At 39.0% G+C, this 22,255-nt stretch overlaps 1 long non-coding RNA gene across 5 annotated transcripts in view; it reads left to right on the top strand.

Annotated features, from left to right (window-relative positions):
- Positions 1–22,255, top strand: part of LRMDA — a 1,093,708-nt gene that overhangs the window by 845,831 nt on the left and 225,622 nt on the right. For 4 of the 5 annotated variants that reach the window (XR_002338556.1, XR_002338557.1, XR_002338561.1 and 1 more), the window contains one exon: positions 20,812–20,896. The exons of the other annotated variant lie outside the window; for it this stretch is intronic. This is a non-coding gene — a long non-coding RNA (leucine rich melanocyte differentiation associated). The remainder of the gene's footprint in view (positions 1–20,811; positions 20,897–22,255) is intronic. 5 annotated transcript variants of the gene reach the window in all.

Consider the following 22,255-nt stretch of genomic DNA (forward strand, 5'->3'; position numbering starts at 1 on the left):
TATGGGATGGAGATCAGACTGAATTTCACAGCATCTGTTTTGGTCTCTTCCCGGGGGGTGGTGGAGAGAAAAGGCTGGAGGTGTTGGCCAGATTTCAGGGTCAGTTCCATTTTGTGTTTTACTATGAAAACCCGAGTTGTGGGACTGTACGTGTATTTTCGTGTGTTTTGGGTCATCTGGCTAGATTTATTTCATCGCACATGGCAGTTCACCCTTGGCTTCATTTGCGGGGGTTGGGGGACGGGTTCTGTTTTCTTTCGTGTTGTGTTTGCTGGAGTAGATGTTCCATTTCCTGTCTTTAAGAAAAGACATGGTTGTGGTTTGTGATGCTGGATGATTTATGATGATGGCAACTTAAGGATTTTTTTCACTGTTGATTTGGGTGAATGTGAGATATTTCCTCAGATCCCTGAGCTAGTGTTAGGCTCTTCTTAGAGCTGAGAAATCCACAACCATGTGATATGGTGCCAATTTGTATAGAAGGGTTTGTATGATCGCCTGTTTCTTTGAGTCCTAAATAACCCTTTCTAGAAGGTTTCCACAGACTACCTTTATAAAAATATAAACAGTGTGTCAAAAAGAAAACACAACACGACAAACCCCCTTTTCTTCACACAATTTATTTTAAGCTTCAAAATCCCTGAAAATCCCCAATCTCTTTTTGCAGTCTGGTTCCCACTCTCCCAACTTTCCTCCTCTCCCCCTGAAAGGAAGAAAAAAGCGTTTCTTCCAGGGACTGATAAGTTGTAGGCCGATGCTTAGCAACAGCATTCCTGTGCCTTAAGTAGCTGCAAGCCCCTCGCTGAACTCTTTGATGTGACTGTCAGGGCAGATTTATTTTGTTTTAGCACATTGTCTGCTTGTCCAGATGTATCAGGAGATAAAAAGGAGTCGTGTTTACACTCCTCCCTTTTTTTTTTTTTTTTTTGAGATGTAATTAAATCGTGGTTTTGATGAGTCTTGGGGAGCTCCAGTTGAAGAAAACAGGAATTGGCTGGAGTAAGGGAAAAGGAGAAAACTAGCTTAGCAGAATGAGCACCTGATTGGGTCAGAAAATAAAGCAGAAGTACCAGCTGGCTTGGTGCTGTGAAGCTGGAGGTTTTGTTCTGATTCTTTTCTTCCACTTCTGTGGAAGTTCAGACAAGAGAGAAGATGTCTCTCCTGCACTCACCTTCCAGCGATCACTATCTATAAAACCTTTTAGTCTGTAATAATCTTTCTTTCTTGCTGTACATGGGCATGTACAGAAGGCCTTAACTCTCTTCTCTCTCCCTTTCTCCTTCCCTTCCTCGCCTCATTCCTTCCTTCTCTTTGATTCTTCTTCTTCTTCCTCCTCCTCTTCTTCTCTTTCTCCTTCTTCTTCTTCTCTCTTTCTCACTGAGTAGTAAGGCTGAGGTAGATAGTTGCCACTTTAATGCTAATAAAACTGTTGAACACCAGTGATCTTGAATAAACAATTCTCCATTCATCTGGGTGAATTGAATTCCCTTTGGAGTGTGATTGCCACATCTTTTTTTGTTGTTTTGTTTCTTTTGGTTATCAGGGTTTTTTTTTTTTTTTAATGCTCACATGTAGTAACACCACTCTGAGCTCTATTAATGACCTGCAGTGAGCAGTGACAAGCAGGAATCCAACATTTAGGACTGCGGAAGACCTGCCAGGCAGCGGCTTTAATCCGCAGCTCACAAGCACTCCATTTGCATCCTAAATAGGTTACACTGCAGCACCCCCTTCTGCCGACTGAGCCCCGTGACAGGCGGGCCGTGCTACAACTCAGTTTTCTCTCCTGATGACAGCCCCTTAATTCCCTCTGGTAGCTTTCTCTGGCCTTTCCAGCTTTTCTCTGTGGGCCTTGGAAGATCAGAAGGACCGTGATCACCATGGCTTCCCTGGACTCCTGGGGTCAAACCCGTGTCTTTATTTGAATTAAACATTTTATTACTCATTCGTTAAGGAAAAAGAGAAAAAAAAATCATTAGTTGAAGGGCAGAGAAAGACAAGCATAACAAAAAGAAAGCTGAGAAGTCTGGTGCTACCTGGGATCCTTCTGGGCCACGCTCCCTCCTAGGCAACTCTGAATCCCTAATTGATGTCATCTTGAATGCACCTTGGAAACTGTGGGCTCATGTTTTAGGTTTCCTATTTGTAGGAAGTACAGGAAAGAGATTTCTTTGTTTGTTCTAAACTGCCTTTGGATGACACCTCTTGGCCTAAGTATACCTTGTAACTTAAAGTCCTTTCACAGATGTGGAAGTAAATAGGGCTGTGCTTGAAAAGAGCATACAGTCCAAAAGTAATGGTGTTAGATGGGGTGGGTATCATCTTTCCTACTTTTAGGAGTTCTGTTTATAGGGGAGAAAGTCACCTCAGGGGACCGTGTAGAGGGCGACAGTCTGGAAAGATGGGTGCTATTGTTACCCTCAACTCTTGGAGCCTGGGGACTATTGTTTGTCCATTGTTTTATTTCACCATTTAAGTATTTATTGAGAAGCTGATATGAGCTAGACTTTTGGGAGGTGTGGAATACTGGCCTCAAGGAGCAAAGATATAATTACAAACTATCCCAAAAGAAATAATGGGGTCTTTGGTAGTAGGTGTAAAAAGTAGATGTCGGAAAAATATTTTTGACCTAGTGATGCAAAAATTGATAACTGAAAAGTAAGAGGTTAACTAGGAAAAAATAAATAAATGAATGAATGAATAAAAATGGAGGGAAGAAGTTAGGAAGAAAGACTAGATGATCAGGTTGTGCAAAGATCTTGGGCAGGATGGGGCCTGGCATGTTGAGGTAGCAGGAAGAAGGTCAAGTGCTGGCTCACATGGGAAGAGGATGAAGGGAAAGATGGGCTGAAGAAGCAGGCCAGGGTCAGGGCAGAGGACTTTTTTGGGTAGCAGCTAGTGATTTTTCACTTATCCCAAGAGTAAGGTAAGTCATGCTATGGCTTTTAAGTATGAGGCATGATCAAATTCTGGTTTTAAAAAGATGATCTAAGGATGGTCACTTTGGGTAGGACCTTATGTTCCTTTGTCAGGAATCGAATCTTTTCTAAAACAGGGTTACTCAGTTGATTGAAATCTATAGGAATTCTCTGGTAACAGTGAGGATGGGAGGAAGACAGGCTGATTTTAGAAACTACAATGAATTTGCCTCATCCTGGCTAAACCATAGGCACACATTCCCCAGGGAATCCTTTTAGAGTCCTTTTGCCCTTGGCCCTTTGTAACCATCCAGGTTGTGTGCCTTCATTGTGTTTCTTACCACAGTGTCATTAACTTTTCTACAAATTTGCTATGACTTTGCAAATGCAAGATAAACCCAGGAGCTGGCGAAGGCACACTTGTGTTTCTGTGACCCGTTTTTGTCTTTCAGAACATTAGGACTCCTAGATGGTGGGCTTGAGGAATATGTAGTGCCTTTCTGTTTTGTACTTTGTCTAAAATATAGTTGATACAGTAAAATGGAGTTAAGAAAAATGGCGGAAAATTGTTTATTGGATTTCTCATTTGAGAAATTACCTCCAAACATCTCTTTCTTCTTTCCTTTGTTTTTAATTTTGTTTTTCCTTTCTTCCTTATTTATTCCTCCCCCTTCCTGTCATTTTTAATTTTTGGCATTTAGACTGTCCTAGGTAGCACATATACCCAGAGTAGAGTTTACCACTGGGGTGGGTTTATACATATTATGTCAATGACTGAATCCTGCTAGACTACAATTGTGTTCCAAAAGTCACAGACTAAGATTTTAGAGGTTTATGGTAGTATTTCTTTCGGAAATAAAGCTTTGAGTCATCTTTCCATTTTCCTTTGGCCATATAGAGAATAAGGCTGTTAGAATGATTAGAAATATTGCATAGGGCATAAGACTTACTGATTATGACACTTGGTTAGTCATTTTTCATGCAGTTCTCCCTCACATTTTTGGATCTGGAATCTCTCAAGGAAATAGATTTACACATACATGTTTAGATGAATGAAACTTTTGATGTCAACAATTATTGATAGCATAAAACAAATAAAAAAGCCCTTTTTCATGAGTAACTCTGTGAATGATTATTAAACAATTTAAAAAAAGAGAAAGGAATAGAGATGTTTTGAGGTTATTTCTCAAATGACTTTCCATCCATTAAACCGGTTTTCATTATTTTCCTTGATCCATTCTACTATATCAACTATATTTTATAATCTAAAGCATGAGTATTTTCAGAGTTAATATTTAATAATGCAGAGGTAGCATGCTCACATCTAGAGAGTAATGAGACTCTTGGGTGTTCAGAATAGATAGGCATCTGTTTTATGCTACTTGGGAGAACATAGGACAAAATGAAGTCCTTATCTAGAAAGTTTCACAAAGTGGTGATTAATATTAACTTACAAAGAAAGACTGTGTTTAGTCATGATGGCTTTTATATACTTATGCCCTTCTCTGCAGTCCCCATGCATAGATGCATTGGCACGCACAGATGCTAAATGTCAGCGTCCAGGCTGTGCAATTTTTCTTCAGATTTTAGCTATCCTGATATAGACATTCAGAGCATGTGAGCTGTAGCCCAGACGAGGTTTGGTAGCCTAACAGAACATTCAAATGTACCCCACGTTATCATCATAGAGGGTGTTGTTGAGTTGCGAAGCCAAGGATTCTGCCTGCTCCCTTTGGATGTTTAATGTTGGGTCTTCCTTTAAAATCTAACATAATAGCCAGTTCTAAGTCTGCCGAGGTCCTGGTTTAACATATGACCCACAGGTCAGGGAATCACCTGCACTGCCTAGAATGCAGTGTCCTCATCTACTAAGGTAGCAATGAACTTGAATTTTCGGCTACATTCAGAGCAAGCATCCTCAACACCTCCTTTAGAAAGGGGTACAAGAAGGCTAAGTGATAGAATGATAGGAAAATGCCTTTGGAAAATAGGAGATGTGCATAAGAATTCATGTTCCCAGACATTTGAAATTAATGTAGTTTAGGATAAAAACTTTTTTGAATGTTGTTCCTGTAGTACTTACCTGTACTACTTTTTGGTACTGGTTACATGGTCTCTTGTGATGTTATCTGTTCCATGTATGGACAAAATGGGAATAGTGTTTCATCCCAGTGATGGCTGTCAGTAGCTACTTGATACATGCTAATGAGAATTTAAATATATCATTTCTGACTTATACAGTCAATGCCAAACTGATTTTAAACTTTGTCCTACTGACACATGTATGTGTGAGGAGGTAGGGTAGGAGGATGGGGTGTCATTATTCCAAAAGTCTGTTGTGATGTCTGGTGCCTCAGTTCTCAGTGTGTGTTTTTAGTCTCCTTTGTCCTTTTTGTATTGTGACCCCAGCAGCTGTCTTTGGCCCCTCTCTCATGCTGTTCCCTTTAGATTGCTGTAGTTTTTAAAAATCTTCTGTGGGGAGTTCCCATTGTGGCTCAGTGGTAATGAACTTGATTCATATCCACGAGGATGCGGATTTGATCCCTAGCCTCACTTAGTGGGTTAAGGATCTGGGGTTGCTAAGCTGTGGTGTAGGTTGCAGATGTGTTTTGGTTCCTGCATTGCTATGGTTGTGCTGTAGGCCAGCAGCTGCATTCAACCCCTAGCCTGGGAACTTCCACATGCTGCAGGTGTGGCCCTAAAAAGAAAAAAATGATTAAAAAAATAAAAATCTTTATGGGACACCAAGCTTATTAAAAAATGTATTTTAAAATTCTCCACTGCCAGTTGAGCACCTGACAAATTTAAAATATGTGATATCTCTAAGGCCTTGTGGGTCCTTGCTGAAGTGGAGGCCTTTTGTTGATGTTGGTGATGATGCAGAATTGGGCTATTGAATAGCGGGCTTAGTTTTGCACGGAGATGGTGATGAGGTGTTTTGAATGTCTCTAGTATTCAGTGAGGGGCTCCAAAAGACTTACCTAAGAAGTTGTCAGCTTCTGAAGGAGAATTTGCTCTTTTGCCTGTTTTGGTATCCACCACCCTGTATTCCAGAACAGATTTCTCTCTGGGGAGCCATCACCCACCTACCTTTAATCTGCAGTGCTCTGATGGGCCAGTTTCTGCTCCCAGCTCTACACATGGACCACAACCCAGGTTTAATTGAGCAGAGTGTTCTTTCTCTTGGCCACATAAATTCATTTAGGGATAGGCAACATAACCCAAAACAGGCCTTTGGATTCCCACATTTTGCTTGGAACTTTCAGGACACAGAGGTTCTTTCTTCTGTCTTTGAAGATGGTCAGATATAGATCTGAACCTCCTGGTGGGTCACTGCTTGGAAAAACTGAAGCTGACATGGAGGAGAACAAAGTTAAGAGTTAGGAGTTCCTAATAATAAGTTTGAGCACCTAATTCACATATGAAACTATGTACCTGTGGACTCCATAAAGTCCCTCCTTCCCATCTATTTTCCTAAAGAACTTTGGATTGGATTTTATCATTTACAGTCATAAAGGTAATCTTTTCTTTCTCAGCTGTTCAACAAGGGACATTCTATAATCTACTCTGGGAATGTGTGGTCAGTTGCCCCAACACAGTCATATCAGTTAAGAATTCTTAATTATGTATGACTTTAATCTCATTTGCTGACAGTCTCTCTGTAGTGAGAATTACACCCCCCTAAAAAATGCCAAATCCAAAGACAAAAACCTCTTTACAGTGATATTTTCATATGCTTGAATATTGATTTTCAATCATCCCTTCAACCTTGACATCAAGTATTTTCCTTATTAGGCAACTTCAAAATTTTTTACTTATAGATGTGTATGGAAAGTGTAAACCCTATTGAGCCATGATTCAATAAGAGAATTTGTTATTCCTCCCTCTCCAAAACCTTTCTGGAAGATTTTACTGTGAGTCTGTCCTGTCATCTTGTCCTAAAAGATGTTGATGGATGGTGAGGGATGTGATGGCAAGTAAGTCTCATGGAAGGTCCTGCCAGTTTCTCCTACTAAGCCCACTTTAATAGACAGGGAATGGTAACTGCAGTTACTAAGCGACTGGAGAAGATTCCAGTAGCATTGGGTAATGTAAACAGGTTTCTCTCTGCAAAGTCACTTTTGTTCGACATCAGAGACAATGGAGCTGCTGCTTTCTCACCTCCCTTTCTGGAATTTTCCCTTCTGCTCCCCGCCCAGGATAAAACAGGCTATGGCAAGCACCTACACTGCCCACACCCCCTTCTCACTGGCCCCTCTCCCCACAGGTATGTCTGAATCTGCAAATGACTTGGCTCCAATTAAGATGTAGAAAATATGTAATTTCTCAGTCACTTGGCCTGGTGATATAAATATGTTGGGAGTTGGGAAAACAAGTGTGCAGTTTTTCTGTCCATTCTGGCACTGCAGTCAAACAAATCAATTCAGCCTTTGGAGAGGCATCCATTGCCTTGTGATTATGTTTGTGTAAAGTCTTGGGGTCTTTGATCAAAGAATGGCATTTCAGGCCAGGCCCTAATCCTCACTGCCTTAAGGTGTTTAAATGAGTTAAAAAAAAAAAAAGTTGATAACAGCTGGGACTTAAATTTGCCTTTGCCCAGCTTTTGTTTTGAAAGGGCTTCTATTATCCATGGCTTCCCTTTTCGAAGCAAAGATGGATCGTTGGGTAAACCAAAAAGGGAAAGAGGATATGGGAGGAAATGGGCGGAGACCCTGAATTAATCTTCTGAGCAAGAATGTTTGATCAGCGGGGAGGAGAGGATGGAAACCTCTGATGCTGACAGCAGGCACCTTTCTGACCAGGGTGTGATTGGCACCTTTGAAGCTTCAGTCGGGAGCCAGTGTCCAGTGGGTCGGGGCTTCCTCTGTCTGTGGGTGGTGGTATTAATAATGTGGCAACTGGAAGGATTAATTGCAGACAAGCAGCAGGATTACGAGGAGGGCTCCTCAGCTCTAAAAGGAACAGTTCGAGGAAAGCCTCTGATCTGTCAGCCTTAGAGGAAATTAGTGGGAGCAGAGTGGAGCGGGCTTTAAGAAAAGGCATTTAGGATATTAAAGCAAAATGTGAAGAGGATATTGAAATAGGGCGAAAAGGGTAGGAGAGCTATCTCAAAAGGCAGTGTCCACCTCTTCCTACTAGGAATTTCCTCAATCTGTCCAGATTTTAAGCACGCCTTCTCTTTATGGTCCTGCAGAGTGGACCATTTTCCTTGGGTTGCAATAAGTTAGGGAAGCTTTGCAGTGTATTCCTGGTTGCACCCAAGTTCCAGTGCAGACCTCGTTTGCTCTCCACCACCTGGTGGCTTCAGCATCTCCTGAAATCTAGGAGCCCTGTATTATCTTAAAACAAATCAGAACATTAGTGACACCCTATCTGCATTAGCTATCTATTGTATATTTTACTTCTTACCCTTCTGGTTCAAGCCTGGATGTTGCCAATAAATCGTGTGTTACCATTAAAGAGGCTATTCATCATGCTTCCTAATGTGATTAATCAAGATACACCACAGTACCCTTAAAATGAGATCATTTTGATAAATCATGTATGGCATGAAAAGACTTTATTCCTTTTAAGTGCAATTTAGACTGCAATTTTTTCCCTCATTTATGATTCATGGGAGAAACATGGATAAAATTCCCTTGCACAGTTACACCTTATCTACAGCAATAACTCAAAACCGCTTTTAGATGAAAATTCAGGGTCTTATTCACCAAAGCTGAATGCCAGCTCATTATTTTCTGGCATTCAGTAGTCCAAAAATAATGTCTGCACATTAAACAACATTCTCAAAAAGTTGGAATTGGCCAGGTACCAGGCACATCAATTACACTCCATCATCCTTAATAAGGAAGAAATATCAGATGTCCTCTTGGAGTTTTTTGAATCAGTAATGCACAGCCTTCACCTTCTCAATTTAGAATGATTTGGAAGCAAAAATGGTAGTAACAAAAAAGTATGGGAATTTTAGCTGCTTTACATGAGTCTTTTCTCCTGCTGCGTAAGGCTCAAAGGAGGTATTTTTTTTCTCCTCCCATACGGTTCATGCTTTTTCCCCCATTCCCTTTTTCTTGTTTCACAAATGAAACTACCATTTTGTTAGGTCTGAGTTTTGTTTTAAGCTGCTCTATCTGTGATGCAGGCTTTCCCCTCACAGCTGTCACAATAATTTGGGAAGTCATATTCATAACCTCCAATAGAAAAAATAATTTGAAAATGTGCCTTCTGGTGAGATCCATCAAGTTTAAGGTCACATTTTTGGTTAAAAGTCAGACAGTGATGCTATTCATTAAACTGAAAAATGACTTGTTTTCCACTAATAGGGAAATAAACTCTGGATGAATGTTAAGTCATGCTGGCACGCACTTATATAGAAAGTAAAAGGAAACACAGATATATTTAATTTGGACATGTAAAGTCAACAGAGTTTTAGGTCTTTCTTGAGACAGGGAACCAGGAAGATTGGTTGAAACAAATGTGAATCATTAGAAGTTCATTTGCCTCCTTTAGAGGATGAGAGGATTTAAAGAAGGACTCAGTGTCGCTGTGTTTTTTCAAGCACTGTTACCTATGAATAAGAACATGTAATTTATTTCGCTGATGTTCTTAGGGATTTATTTTGGGCAGTGGATCAGAACCCTGTATTTGACTCTGTGCTCAAGTAACCCGAGAGTGCACATATCCTGTTCCTATCCACACCACACAACACATGCAAAAAAACTAAGTTTATCTGGGATCTTGTAATCATGCTAGTGTCCCTGTACGTTAATCAAATAGAAACTGACAACAAAGATTCCTTGCATATTATTCAACCATACTTTTATTTTTTCCAATATAAAGAGCGAATTAATAATATAAGAGCATTAATGCTATACTCGCCTTGTTTAGGTTTCCGTTTCCCATTTATGACTTTCTATTTTTGCTAAAAAAGATCTGTAAATTTAAAAAATATGCATGTATCTCATTAAAAAAGTTTCCCCATTCTAGCAACACTCAGCAAATCTCCAAAGAATGCAAGTGTAGAACATAAATATTTTAAGGCCTCATAAAATTGTCAGTGAATATTTTTTCCCCTTAATACCATGTTTGTTTCATTCCAGTTTACTACTGCAATTTTATTTTCCAAAGTGGCTTTTAATACAATACACAATTATTTCCAACAGGGTTGGGTAGGTCACCTCATTAAGCCTGAAAAGATCGGGCCTCTTGTGATCCTCAGGAATATCCTTGCCTTTATTCCTAATTAAAACGGCCCTCCTAAACTCTCTCAAGTTTATCAATATAAATAAGTAGCTAAGGGGGAAATAATCGCAGTTGGAAAGTTAGCGGGGCAAGGTGACCTGGTCACCAGACCCGAAGCAGCACTGTGTCTGCAGTGGTGCCCTGCCACCTGTTGGCTTTGCTGACACATAACAGGGAATTGATGTCCCTCTCAGCAGTGCCTTAACCCTCTCTGACCCCCGTCCCAGTTCATCACCCTGAGAGAAAAGAAGGGGCCGTTTGAGAATTCCAGGCCTCCTGATTTCCTCCATCATTCATGTCCTTGGCCACATGTTTCTTCTGCTAATACTCAAAATTTATGGCCGAGCACATTAAGGGCAGCACAAGTCCTTCCCTTCTTCTGGATTATTTCAGAGTTTCCTGTCAAAAGGAAATCCAAGAAGATGTGTCCTCAGCGGATTGTATGTGACAGTGCCTGCTTCTATCTCAGGAATCTGAGGCATGATGGATAAACTGTCACTTTTGAAGGATGATGTTTTCTCCATATTTCCATTATGAACCAGGCTGTCATCTCCTAATAAATTTCTTGCATTGGTATCAATTTATTTTTACAAGCAGAGGGTCTGATGTACTTGGGAAAGGCACTGACAGCAGAGCTGGCCCAGCTTGACAGAGCTGGCTCCACCTCATTTTGGAAAACTGCTTTGGTTCCAAGGACAGAACTTGACCTGCAGCCCTTGGGAATAAAAAAAAAAAAAAAAAAAAAAAAAAAAAAAAACTGTGAGAGGAAGAGAGACACATGAGGCCAAGTTCCTTCTTTTAAGCCAAAATAAATCAACCCTGTAGGACTACTATGACACAATATTATTTCTAACACAACCCTACAAACCCAGATGAGGAATGCCATATGTAGTTATTTACTAAAGATAGACCATCACAATAATGCAGGGAAACTGTGGATGGATTCAGATTATAGCTAGCCTGACAATTTCACTACTTTCACCCTCAGAAGGGATCTCAGCAGCGCTTTTCTGCATGACAAGTGAGGAGCAGAGCCCATCCGTGTAATGAATAATTTGATTACTCGTGGTGTGCAGGTCCCTGTTGTAACTACTATGAAGGGTAGGAGAAGCCATAAAACATTAGCCCTATCTCTTAAGAAACTTAAATCTAACTGAAGAGGTAAGATGCTATACAAAATTAAAGTAACTCATCATGAATATTTAATGAGCAATGCTAAGATCTTTGTCTCTTACCTCACTTAATCTTTGCCTTTAATGAGAAGGGAGGTGGTAAAGCATCATAATGGTTAAGGCAGTAGCCATTGGAGACAAACTGCCTAGATTTGTGGCTCAGCTCTGCTATGTGCTAGCAACCCAAGCACCTACCTAATTTCTCTGGGTCTTAGTTTTCCTCATCTGTAAAAGAGGAATAGAATTTAGCACTGCTTCACAGAAGTGTTGTAAAAAATTGTATAGATGAATATGTGGCCCATGTTTACAAAATAAGTACAAATACTCATTAGCAATTTTTTAAACAATATCATCATCATGACTATTATCATTACTATCTAACAGTGAAGGATGGTATGGCTTTAGGAGCTGATTACCCCAGGTCATACAGCTGGATGGAGCTTGGATCTAAGTCTCTTAAGGCATTAGGGAATAGGAAAGAGGGAAGTAGAGGGTGTCCAAGTTGTAAATAAGTTGAAGACAGAATCTTTGATGCTTAATTAGTTTTTTTTCTTACTATTCTTTTCTCCATAGCCCCAAATATACCTTAGATGTCATTTAATAAGGGTTTTATGTAGTGCTGTGCTGGAAATGTTTAACAAGCAGCTCTCTGGAAAAAAAATTTACCCATGTATGTGTATACATCAGCTTAGTGTAATTTTTATGTATATAAACTATGAGTAAACATATTGTTATCAAATAAAATTAAATGTATAATCCTTTTTGTTATAAATTCTATTCAACCAACTCATTTTCACTGAATTTTTTTTGTTTTTATAATTTTGGAACCTAAGGTTGCAATTGATGAGTAAGTGTAGTTCTGATATGAACATCAACTATATTCTTTTCTTACTGAATATTTCAAAACTTCACTCTTTTGTCAATGGCATGAGTAACTTCTTTACTGAATCAGATAATGTCTTTTGAATGTTCAAAGACTCTTTCCTCAAGAATTCTCCTGTAGTCCAGTGGGTTAAGGATCTGATGTTGTCACTGCAGCAGCTTGGGTTGCTGCTGAGGCTGAGGTCCAGTCCCTGGCCCAGGAACTTCCACATAATCTATGCATGGCCAAAAAAATATATTTTCCTCAACTTTTCAATGCTATTCACAATGCAATGGCTAGACACAACACAACTTTTAAATTTAATCTGCATAATTAACATTTCCCCATCATTTTCTTAAGTTTAAAAAATCAATAAGATAGTTAACCCAAAATTTGTAACGTTTGTAAATTTCCACTGTAATTATTCCCATCATGGCCAATGTAAGTTACCAAAGTAACATTACTGAAGAGCTGGGAAGAGATCTGAAGTAATACATTGTTGTATAGTATTTCTGCTATGTAGATATAATAGACATGAATAATTTCAAGAGCATAAATAATAGTAAAATTTTATAAAATAATTGGGAAGTGCTGAGTTTTTGTGTATATTATCTTTACTTTTAATATAATTTATCCAATTGCAAGTGTATGCAATTTAATTTTAAATAATGGCTATGTTTAACAGCATAAACATAGCATTCCTGAAAATTTAACCTTTGGTTTTTGTGAGCTGGTACAGTCTGATCACAGGCACCATTAGTTATGTCAAGCCTAAAGGGCCAAAGAGATCTGAAGTACTCCTATGTCTATGTTGAATAGTCAATTATTTATTCATAAATAAGTTAATGGTTTTATTTGCACACAAGACCACAAAACATGTTGTGTATTCATATGACTTTAATCACATCTGCAAATAAATACCTACCTTAGTATATGTACTAAACTCAGGCAAGTTTTCTTCACCAGGCAGCATCAAGTTCATTGTACAATGGTTGGAATTTAGGTTGTGAAATCCAGTCATGTTGGTTGGAATTCTAAATGCCCTGCATATTAGCTGGGAGCTCTTGGACAAGTTATTTAACCTCTCTAAATCTTGATTGCTTTATCTGTAAAATGATAGTGATTGTGGTACTCCTATTTTAAGGTTGTTGAAATAGTTAAATCAAAGGGTGTGCTTTAGGAGTTCTCTTGCGGTGCGGTGGGTCCAGGATCTGTTGTAGTCACTGCAGTGGCGTGGGTTGCTGCTGTGGGATGGGTTCAGTCCCTGGCCCAGGAACTTCCACATACCACAGGCACGGCTAAAAAAAAAAAAAAAAAAAAAAAAAAAAAAAAAAGAGTGTGCTTAAAACGCCTCCATGTGATTTATGCTCAAGAAATATGATACACACACAATCATGTGTGTACCCTCATTACTTGGAGGCTATAGTATATTACATTCCAATTACATTCTGTTTGAACATATGACACAAACTAAATTCTCAGCAAGGATTAATAATTAGCAGCGAAAGGTTAACTTTTGCTCCATCATATTTCTGTGGACAAAGGGGATTATTTGTTTATTAAAGATAGATATTCTGCCTTTAATTTTTCCCATGCTATGAGTAAATACCCTCTCATTTGATAATCCTTTCTCAGTGCTTGGAGAAGTTGTTTGTTGGGAGCTGCAAGGAAGTCACTATTAATGTGGGTCTTGGCCCCCGTGCTCTTGAAGTCAACAGTACTGCCGACGAGACTCGACAAGTGTCCAGCTGACAGTGACATGAGGCAAAGTGGAATGCTGGCTGGGAGAGGAGTTTCACAAGGACCTGGGGCCTCTGCTGCAGAAAGGAAGTGCCACTGGGGAAGCCACTTGGGCTTTGGGGGTCAGGCTGCCTTGGTTTCTCATACCTTTCTGGATTTTAGAACTATGTAACCTTGGACATATGCCTTATCCTTTCTGGGTTTCAGTTTTCTCATCTCTCAGATGAGAGTAATAATAGGACATCCTCATGTGTTGGAAAACCATTAGCACTGAGAGTGCATTCAAGAAATAGTTGTTCTAGTTCCACACGGTGCCTCTTTTGCTTTCTATGCTCTTCTCCTTCCTCCTTAACTCCTACTTTCCCTCCCTCTTCTGCCACCTCTCCTTGCCCTCGGATGGGAGGGATTGGAAAGATACTTGATGGAAAATGTGTTGTTTTAGGAGTTCCCGTCATGGCGCAGTGGTTAACAAATCTGACTAGGAACCATGATGTTGCGGGTTCAATACCTGGACTTGCTCAGTGGATTAAGGATCCCACATTGCCGTGAGCTGTGGTGTAGGTCGCTGATGTGGCTTAAATCCCACAGTTGCTGTGGCTCTGGCATAGGCTGGCGGCTACAGCTCCAATTCGACCCCTAGCCTGGGAACCTCCACATGCCCCAGGAAGCGGTCCTAGAAAAAAGCAAAAAGACAATAAATAAATAAATAAATAAATAAAGTCTTGTTTCAGATCACCCCTGGTAGGGTTTTAATATTTAAGTATTTTAAATGGCCAGAAACAATGGCACCATTAAATAAAGTTTAAAAATCAAATCATCCCAAACCACATTGTTCATAAAAGTCTTTCAATCTTTGCTTATTAACTTTTACCTCTTGCAAATTTTATGTTGATAAAAATCACAGCATATGTAATAATCTAGTATTTGCTGTGTCTTCTTAGGATTACGTAATAAAATTTTTGCGTATTTATCTCTTTCATAGTATATTTGATTACCATAAGTGATTATGAGTATTTCCATGATGCCCAATGTTTAGATTGTCTTATTCTTTTATTGTTATGTGTTTGCTAAAGTATTTTGGAAACCACTGCTCTCAATGATTAATAAGGTCCTTTAAAGTTCATACATTCTCTGATTTGCTTATTTGTGTAAAGGTCTACTTCCATTCCTGGTTCTTTTCCTTCCTGCCTGCCTTCTTCCTTTCCTCCCATAAATATTTCAGAACTGCAACTCTGAGCCTCATGGTATTTTAGACACTGGCAGAACTGAACCCTCTTTAGATCCTATTAAAAACAATGGCAAACTCTAGAGGCTGTGTTTTGCCTGCAAGGGGCTTCCTTATTCCAGAGAACCTTTGCCACAACCCTCCTCCTCCGTGCTGCTTCTCAGCCTGACTTGTTGTTTGAATTAGACCTCACCTCCCTTAATCAGCTGAATGCTCAGCTCAGGCCCAGTCTCTCTACCCTTTGCCTATTTGAGTTCTTTCTTGGTTCTTTCATTATTGATTCATCTTCATCCCAGCTTAACCCCCTTTTTCTTCATCTCAGTGTTTTGGCTTCTGGCTCTGGACTAGATTATGCTTATTCCTGTTCTTCCACCTGTCTGTCATTCCCAATGTGGTGCATCAGCTGTGGAGTCTTTCTGTCTGTCTTCACACTGGAAGGTGCAGTGATTTCCCCTGTGAGCAGGTTGGAAGACTTCATCTTCAGGCTGGTTCTTTGGCTTTTAACTTAATCCTTCAGATGCTGTGAAGTCTTCACCTCTGATTCTGGCAACTTGGCTCATGCTTTTGTATTGAATTACAATCATGGTATATAGTTTTATCTTTGACATTTAAATGTTTTATTCCTTCAAGCATTATGTTTTGACTTCTTTCTCTATTTCTGGCATCATATTGAGTCCAAGGGTTAGTTAATCATGAAAGATCTCTGTTAGTATGAAAAAGAAACAAGCAAGAATGTAATTACTGGTCCATGTGTTCAGCTGTCATCATAGAGGTCAGGGTCAAAGTTCTGTGATGATGCAGTGTTTGGGGATCAAGCTTTGAGTTGGTGACTCTTACTAACCAGCATTCATCATGATTATAATTTCCTTTTTTTTTCTTTTTTTTTTTTTTTTTTGGATGAGTTGGGAATGCAACCAAAGTCCTCATTTTATTTTTCTTGGTATTCTCTACACAGAGCCTGGCATATAGTAGGTGGTTATTAAATCCTTGATAACCAAATGAGTGATGCTTTTTCTTATGAGAGAAAATAAATGTTTTTAGAAGAGTCAGCTTTATACCACAGTTTCAGGGAATGAATTGTGATGAAAAGCGAAGATTGCTTTTACTTGAAAGAGGCTGACAAATTTCCCAGACCTGGGATCACTTTATGCTGTGTATGATTTAAGGGTGAGTGAGCATGCCAAAGCGCTCCACTTGAGCTGAGTGATGGGGAATGAGTTGTGGAGCTGTGGTCTTAGATGGTATTTTGTGAAAAATAGTGGGAGATTTATGGCTATTAAACAACTTTGTAGCTGCCCCCTTCTTGTTTTTGAAGCCTGCCAAATCTCTCCTCCTGTGGTCTGTATCATGTTCCTTCAGGGCATCCATGATGTTCAGAAATATCCACTGGAATGCAGGTTTCCATGGAATGTACCCGATGGGAGGGGACCTGAATTGTACACGTTTATCTGAAGACATTTGTCTTCTGTAACCACTGAGTGAAATTCTCACTTTGCAAGTCTCTTGTACTTGAATCTTTTCCAATGAGATAGCCAAAGTTCTGCCTTTCTTCCTGCATTACGGATATTGTAGGGCGCAGTATATTAGTGACTGTTATCATTATTGATGTGAGTTTAAAAAAATTATTAGCAATTCTCCAATTGTGAGTCGGCGAAGAGTACAGAAACCTTCAGTGTGCTTTGGCAAATCTTAAACAGAAGGACTTACCAGACTGGAATGAGCATTTCAAGCCTTGTTGGGAAGGACATACATGTTTACTATTCTTTGTCAGCTTTTTCCATTCTATTGTCATACTCAATAGCTTTAGAAGAATTAGAAATAGGATGTTTCATCACAAAAAGCCAACCAGAGATGGCCTTAATCCCTGTTGTGCAAGTATTGGGAAATGATTAGGGGAAGTTTCCTTTAATTATGATTTTACATCAGTATAAGATGTATGGATCAGAGAGGAGAGAAGAGTATGTTTTTTCAATTTTCATGCTTACTTTTGAGAAATTCCAAAATTGTAGAAATGTTTAAAAAGAGTAAGCACATTTAACTACCATACAAGAGTTGTACTTTCTAATATTTTGACATTTTTTTTCAAATCTTATCTCTAATAAAAGGAAAAAACCTTAAATGTAAAATTGAAGCTCCCCCCCCCATCCCCCTTAGCTCTGGTCCTATTATTCCACCCTCTGGCAGAGGCAACCATTTTCATGAATTTAGTGTATAACTTTTATGATTTTTAGATGTTTCCATACACACATGAGATCAAAGAACCACATATTTACATAAATAATATTAGGGTACATTTATCATTTTGCAACTTGTATTTTCACTTTGTATTAAATTTGTAGACCTATTCAAATCTAGTTGTATAAACCGGGTTTATTGCTCTTAAATGCTAAATATTATTCTGTCATATGAATATACCACATTTTATATATCCATTTTCCTCATCGATAGACATTTGAATTATTTCCAATTTGTTCTGTTAGAAATAATGCTGCAGTAAGCATTGTTTTATGTTTCACCTTACAGACCTGAGCAAAATTTTCCATACTGTATGTATTTTAAATGAGATCGCAGTGCCAATTTTCAATTTTAGTGGATACTACTAAATTCGTCTCCATAGTAGTTGAACCACTGTACATTCCCATTGGCAAAGGATGAGAGGTTGAGTGTTGTTGTCTTTCATTTTCTATAGCGCTTGTTTGTGAGACTTAAGTTTGCCATCTATGACGGACAGGAAAATTTTATGTTGTTTTAATTTGCATTGCCCTTAGGACTGGTAAGTTTGACCATCCTCTCTTTTCTTTTTTGACCATTCACATTTTCTCTTTGAATTGTCTGATTTTTCCTCTATTTTTCTATTATGTCTTTATTTATCTGGGGACATAGGTATTCTGGATACTAATATTTTATTGTAGATGTTATAAAAATACTCTAACAAAGTGATTTTAAGAGTTAAATATAGGAGTTCTCTTGTAGTTCAGCAGGTTAAGGATACAGCATCGTCACTGCTGTGGCTCTGGTTACAGCTGTGGGGCAGATTTGATCCTTGGCCTGGGAACTTCTGCATGCTATGGGCACGGCCAAAAAAGAAAAAATAAAAATTACAATCAGTAAAAAGTAAAATGTAGAAGTATAATGCTTTGCCATAAATTGTTAGAAAATTTGGCAAGGACTCCAAGAGCTGAGTGTTATTTGTAGTTCTGAGGGTTCATATTTACCCCAACTTGCCTGTTCCCATTTTAAGCCTATCTTCTTAATCCAGGTAAAAGAAAACATTATTTAAAATTTGCCATTTATGTTTCAGTTATTTCATTCTGGATATACCATCAGTGCATTGCTTCAGTTTTAAGAGGAATTCTTTATTCCAGGGCAGGTAGAATACAAATTTAAGACATTGTCTTGTCCACTTCTTTCATACAATAATTGTGCTTTTCCAAATTGTGCATCTAAAGCATAATTTTCAACATTGCTGTTGGAAAAATCACATGGACTTCATCTTGCTAAAAGCCAAGTCAAAGAACTGGTAGTTAGAATCTTTGTTTGTAGCGGTTTTCCTAAACATCCAGCCATGAAAGTCTCACCAAAAAGGCATAGTTTGCAAAATTGTTCTCTTCCTGAATTCTTTTCCATGACTTGAATTTATAAATGGACACTGAGCAGGAAAGTAATTAAATGCTAGGCATAGAATGATGACTGCAAAATAGAACGCAAGCCACACAATTTTTGCCTTGACTACAATTGGAAATAAAACTTAAATAGCTATTTCGCTCTTGGTTACAAAACTCTCATGTTTTGCCCAGTCAGAGGTATTTGCTGAAAGGTAGTTTCTTCCAGTAATTTTTGGAAAAGCTGTCATCAAATTGTCAACAGCCCAAATTGAGATTAAAAGTCCCAAGGAATATCACAACATAGCAACCTAAAACTCATCCTGAAATTTCAGGCTTTTTAAGCAGAGAGGTGGAGCAGAAACACTGACAGAGAGAGTGAAGCTCTGGCCGCTTCTGGAGGAAGAACAGTAGCTCTATGGAAGGACAGCCCTCATTCCTCCACCCCATATATACCACCTCAAGCATTGAATAGATGCTATATTTAGAGACTATTATTGTGTCTCGTTTATCATGAAGGGATTATAGGAGACTTTGAATGCCAAATGGGGAAACACCTGCTGATTCTAGTGTTTGAATTTTAATCTAATTTCTCACGCTTTTACATTGTGCAGCATCTCAAATGTCTAATGGTGCAGAATCTAGCAAGTCTTATGTACTTTTAAAAACATTTTTCTTAGCAACTGAACTTTTTTATCTTTTTGGACTCAATACCCTTGGATCAAACTTTAAGCACATTGTATTTCCGTTGCCACTGGAGTGAAGTAATGCTACCTGAAGCCTGTCTCCACCTTAGGGACAGGGCTTCAGATTTTGCACCATTCAGAACTCTTTCTCTGTCTCCACTGAAAGCCGCTTAATCAAACAGCTGAAATGTCAGAAACGGGGTTTAAAAGGTTTTTTTTTTTTTTTTCCCTAGCAAGTAGGTCTAATCTCCTACTTAGTTTTGATTCCTATAATGTAGATAATCTCTTTGGAGAAAAGACCTGCTCCTATCAGGGCAAATATATCCCATAGAAGGTATTTCCTTTCCCAGAAAGAAATATGTAGCATTGATGAAATTTACTTTTTCATGAAGCTTGGAAAGGTTGTAAGCTTAGGATTTTGATCCTAGCAGATGTTCTTTTTTGGATATTAAAAAAAAAAAAATAGCATTTGACTCAGAAGTCTCGGTAGAGTCGCAGTGGTGATGCATTTTGCTCCATGCAGCCACCCTCTGAATGTGACATCTGGTCATCAGCTCTGAGTGACAACTGGTTCCACAGATATAGTTCTTGCCTCCTGCCTTAGTCCTCATAGATGGAGTGTTAGGGACAGAGTTAGCAGCCTGGGTCATACCATGTAGAATCAGGTGGTGAGAGAGCTTTGTGTACAATAAAAATCATCTTCATCAATAAGCATCATATCATTTTCTTTTAGGCCTTAAAATGGCAAAGTTTTGTTGATAACAATTATATTTCAAATTTCAGATGAGTTTTTCAGTGTTATTTTTAAACGCAGCCAGAAGCTCAGTTGCAGGGTCTGTAATGGTTTGTGTCCTTCTTTGGGGTTACTTCATGCCTCTGGATCTTATCATTCACCTTCTCACTGTCACCATGCCACTGGGCCCATGTACACTAGCCCTGTTTGTCCCTTCTATCCTGGGGGCAAAGCTTAGCTTCCTTGCTAGTTTCCATGGAAATCTATGTACAATGAGCATTTAATATGTGGGAATCACTGGAACAAGGCCTATGACAGAAATCTCAGTCTGTATCATTTCCTGCCTTTGACTTCTTTTTTCCTCCTTCTCTTCCTCCTCCTCACAGTTCAGCACAATAAACAAACTGTCCTCTTGTCTCAGAGCCCTTCCACCTGTACCTAGTCCCCTCGAAGCTTTGTAGTCGACCCTCCACTTATACAGAGTATTGTCTCAACACAGACAACCCTTGCTTCTTAGAAAGAGTCTTGGTTCGTAATTATTTTCTCCAAACCCAGATCCAAAGGAGACAAGTTTGGTAAACTGAAGTATGTAGAGTTTGATGTTGCTTCATGTTGATGTGCTTTTATCATGCAGGCTTCCAGTGACTGTGGTGCTCCCTCTCCAAAGAGCCAATACACACCCCTGCCTTCAGCTTCCAGGGAACTCACCAGTCACCGAGGTAGGAACTCTGTTTTTTACTGCTCTTGGTGGCTGCAGGGAGGGACCTTGGTCTGTGCAGAACTCTGGGCTCATGACTCCTATCTCAGCACTTTGGAAGGAACACAGGGCTTCTCAAGTCCTTGATGAAAAAACCATACCTGTTAAGCCTAGTGATGTTAACTCATATTAAACAGAGTTTAGTGGCAGTCTATTGGAAAGGCAAATGAATCCAGGGTAGAATATAATTTTCTGATATTTTTCTTTAAATAAAGAGATGATCGCCCTTAAAAATTCCTAAGGAGGTCATTACCTCCAGAGAAAGTGATGGCGAGAAATTGGGAAACTCACTAATATTTGTAAAAGTGTCACTCTCTGGGAGGATAATAGTTGAAATTTGTAATTTTGAAAAGCATGAACTGTACATTACAGCCAAAGGGAATTCCAATTTGCAGTTTTCTCTGAATTCTCTTATTCTCGAAACATTAATTTGGCTTACGGAGTTCTTCCAAAGACTTGTATTCATAGAGTCTGCAAGAAATAGAATTTAAATGTGCCTTATCTCTAAACCTGGCTGCTCAGACCAAGGACTAGGCTGTCGCCTTGCTTGAAGTTGGTTAGGACAAGTGGAGACCATGTGATGTACCCTGTGTTATTCTGGTAATGACCACAGTCATGTTTTCTAGTTATGAATCTACCCTCCAAGGATAAGTAAGAACGGGCTTATACTGAGGACATTACGTATGTTAAATACCATTTCTCTAAGCAGGAGACTCTCCTTGTACACGCAGGGGACATTGAATAAGGGCTGTTCCAGCTTTATCATCCAAGCTGCACAGCAGGATGGGTGGGTAGGAGCAAAGTCTTGTAAAGATGATCAGAAAGTGGTGGAGCTGATCCTCTAAGAAAGACATGTGGGCTCTGGGCAAATGGGGCACTTATATTCTGCAGGAAATGATCAAGAGAGTTATACGGTGTTCTAAGTATCTATGACTTGGACCTGTGTTGTCTGTTTGATGTCTGGGCTCAGTAGAACTTTTCTACATTTAAGTATGTGTTGGTTCAATTAGGGTTCAACTGTGATTCCATTCAGTAAGTGTCAAATCTGTGAAAGTCAATTTTGCTCAAAGTCAGGTAGAATAAATAGCTGTCAACATGTTATATTTTGAGGGGCGTGAGCTGAAGGTTTTGAGTATATCCCGTTAGAGACTTTTTTTTTTTTTTAAGGGAAGGATTCCTCTAAGCAGATAATAATAATACCTTATCTAGAAGGAATAACAAATTAAGCCTAGCATCATATTCTCATGTATTTGTTTATTGGTCTCGTATCTGAGTAAGAGTAATTTTACTGTATATCTTATTGATTACATGAATAGGAACT

Source organism: Sus scrofa, chromosome 14 (genome assembly GCF_000003025.6).
Source record: "Sus scrofa isolate TJ Tabasco breed Duroc chromosome 14, Sscrofa11.1, whole genome shotgun sequence".
NCBI classification, from domain to species: domain Eukaryota; kingdom Metazoa; phylum Chordata; class Mammalia; order Artiodactyla; family Suidae; genus Sus; species Sus scrofa.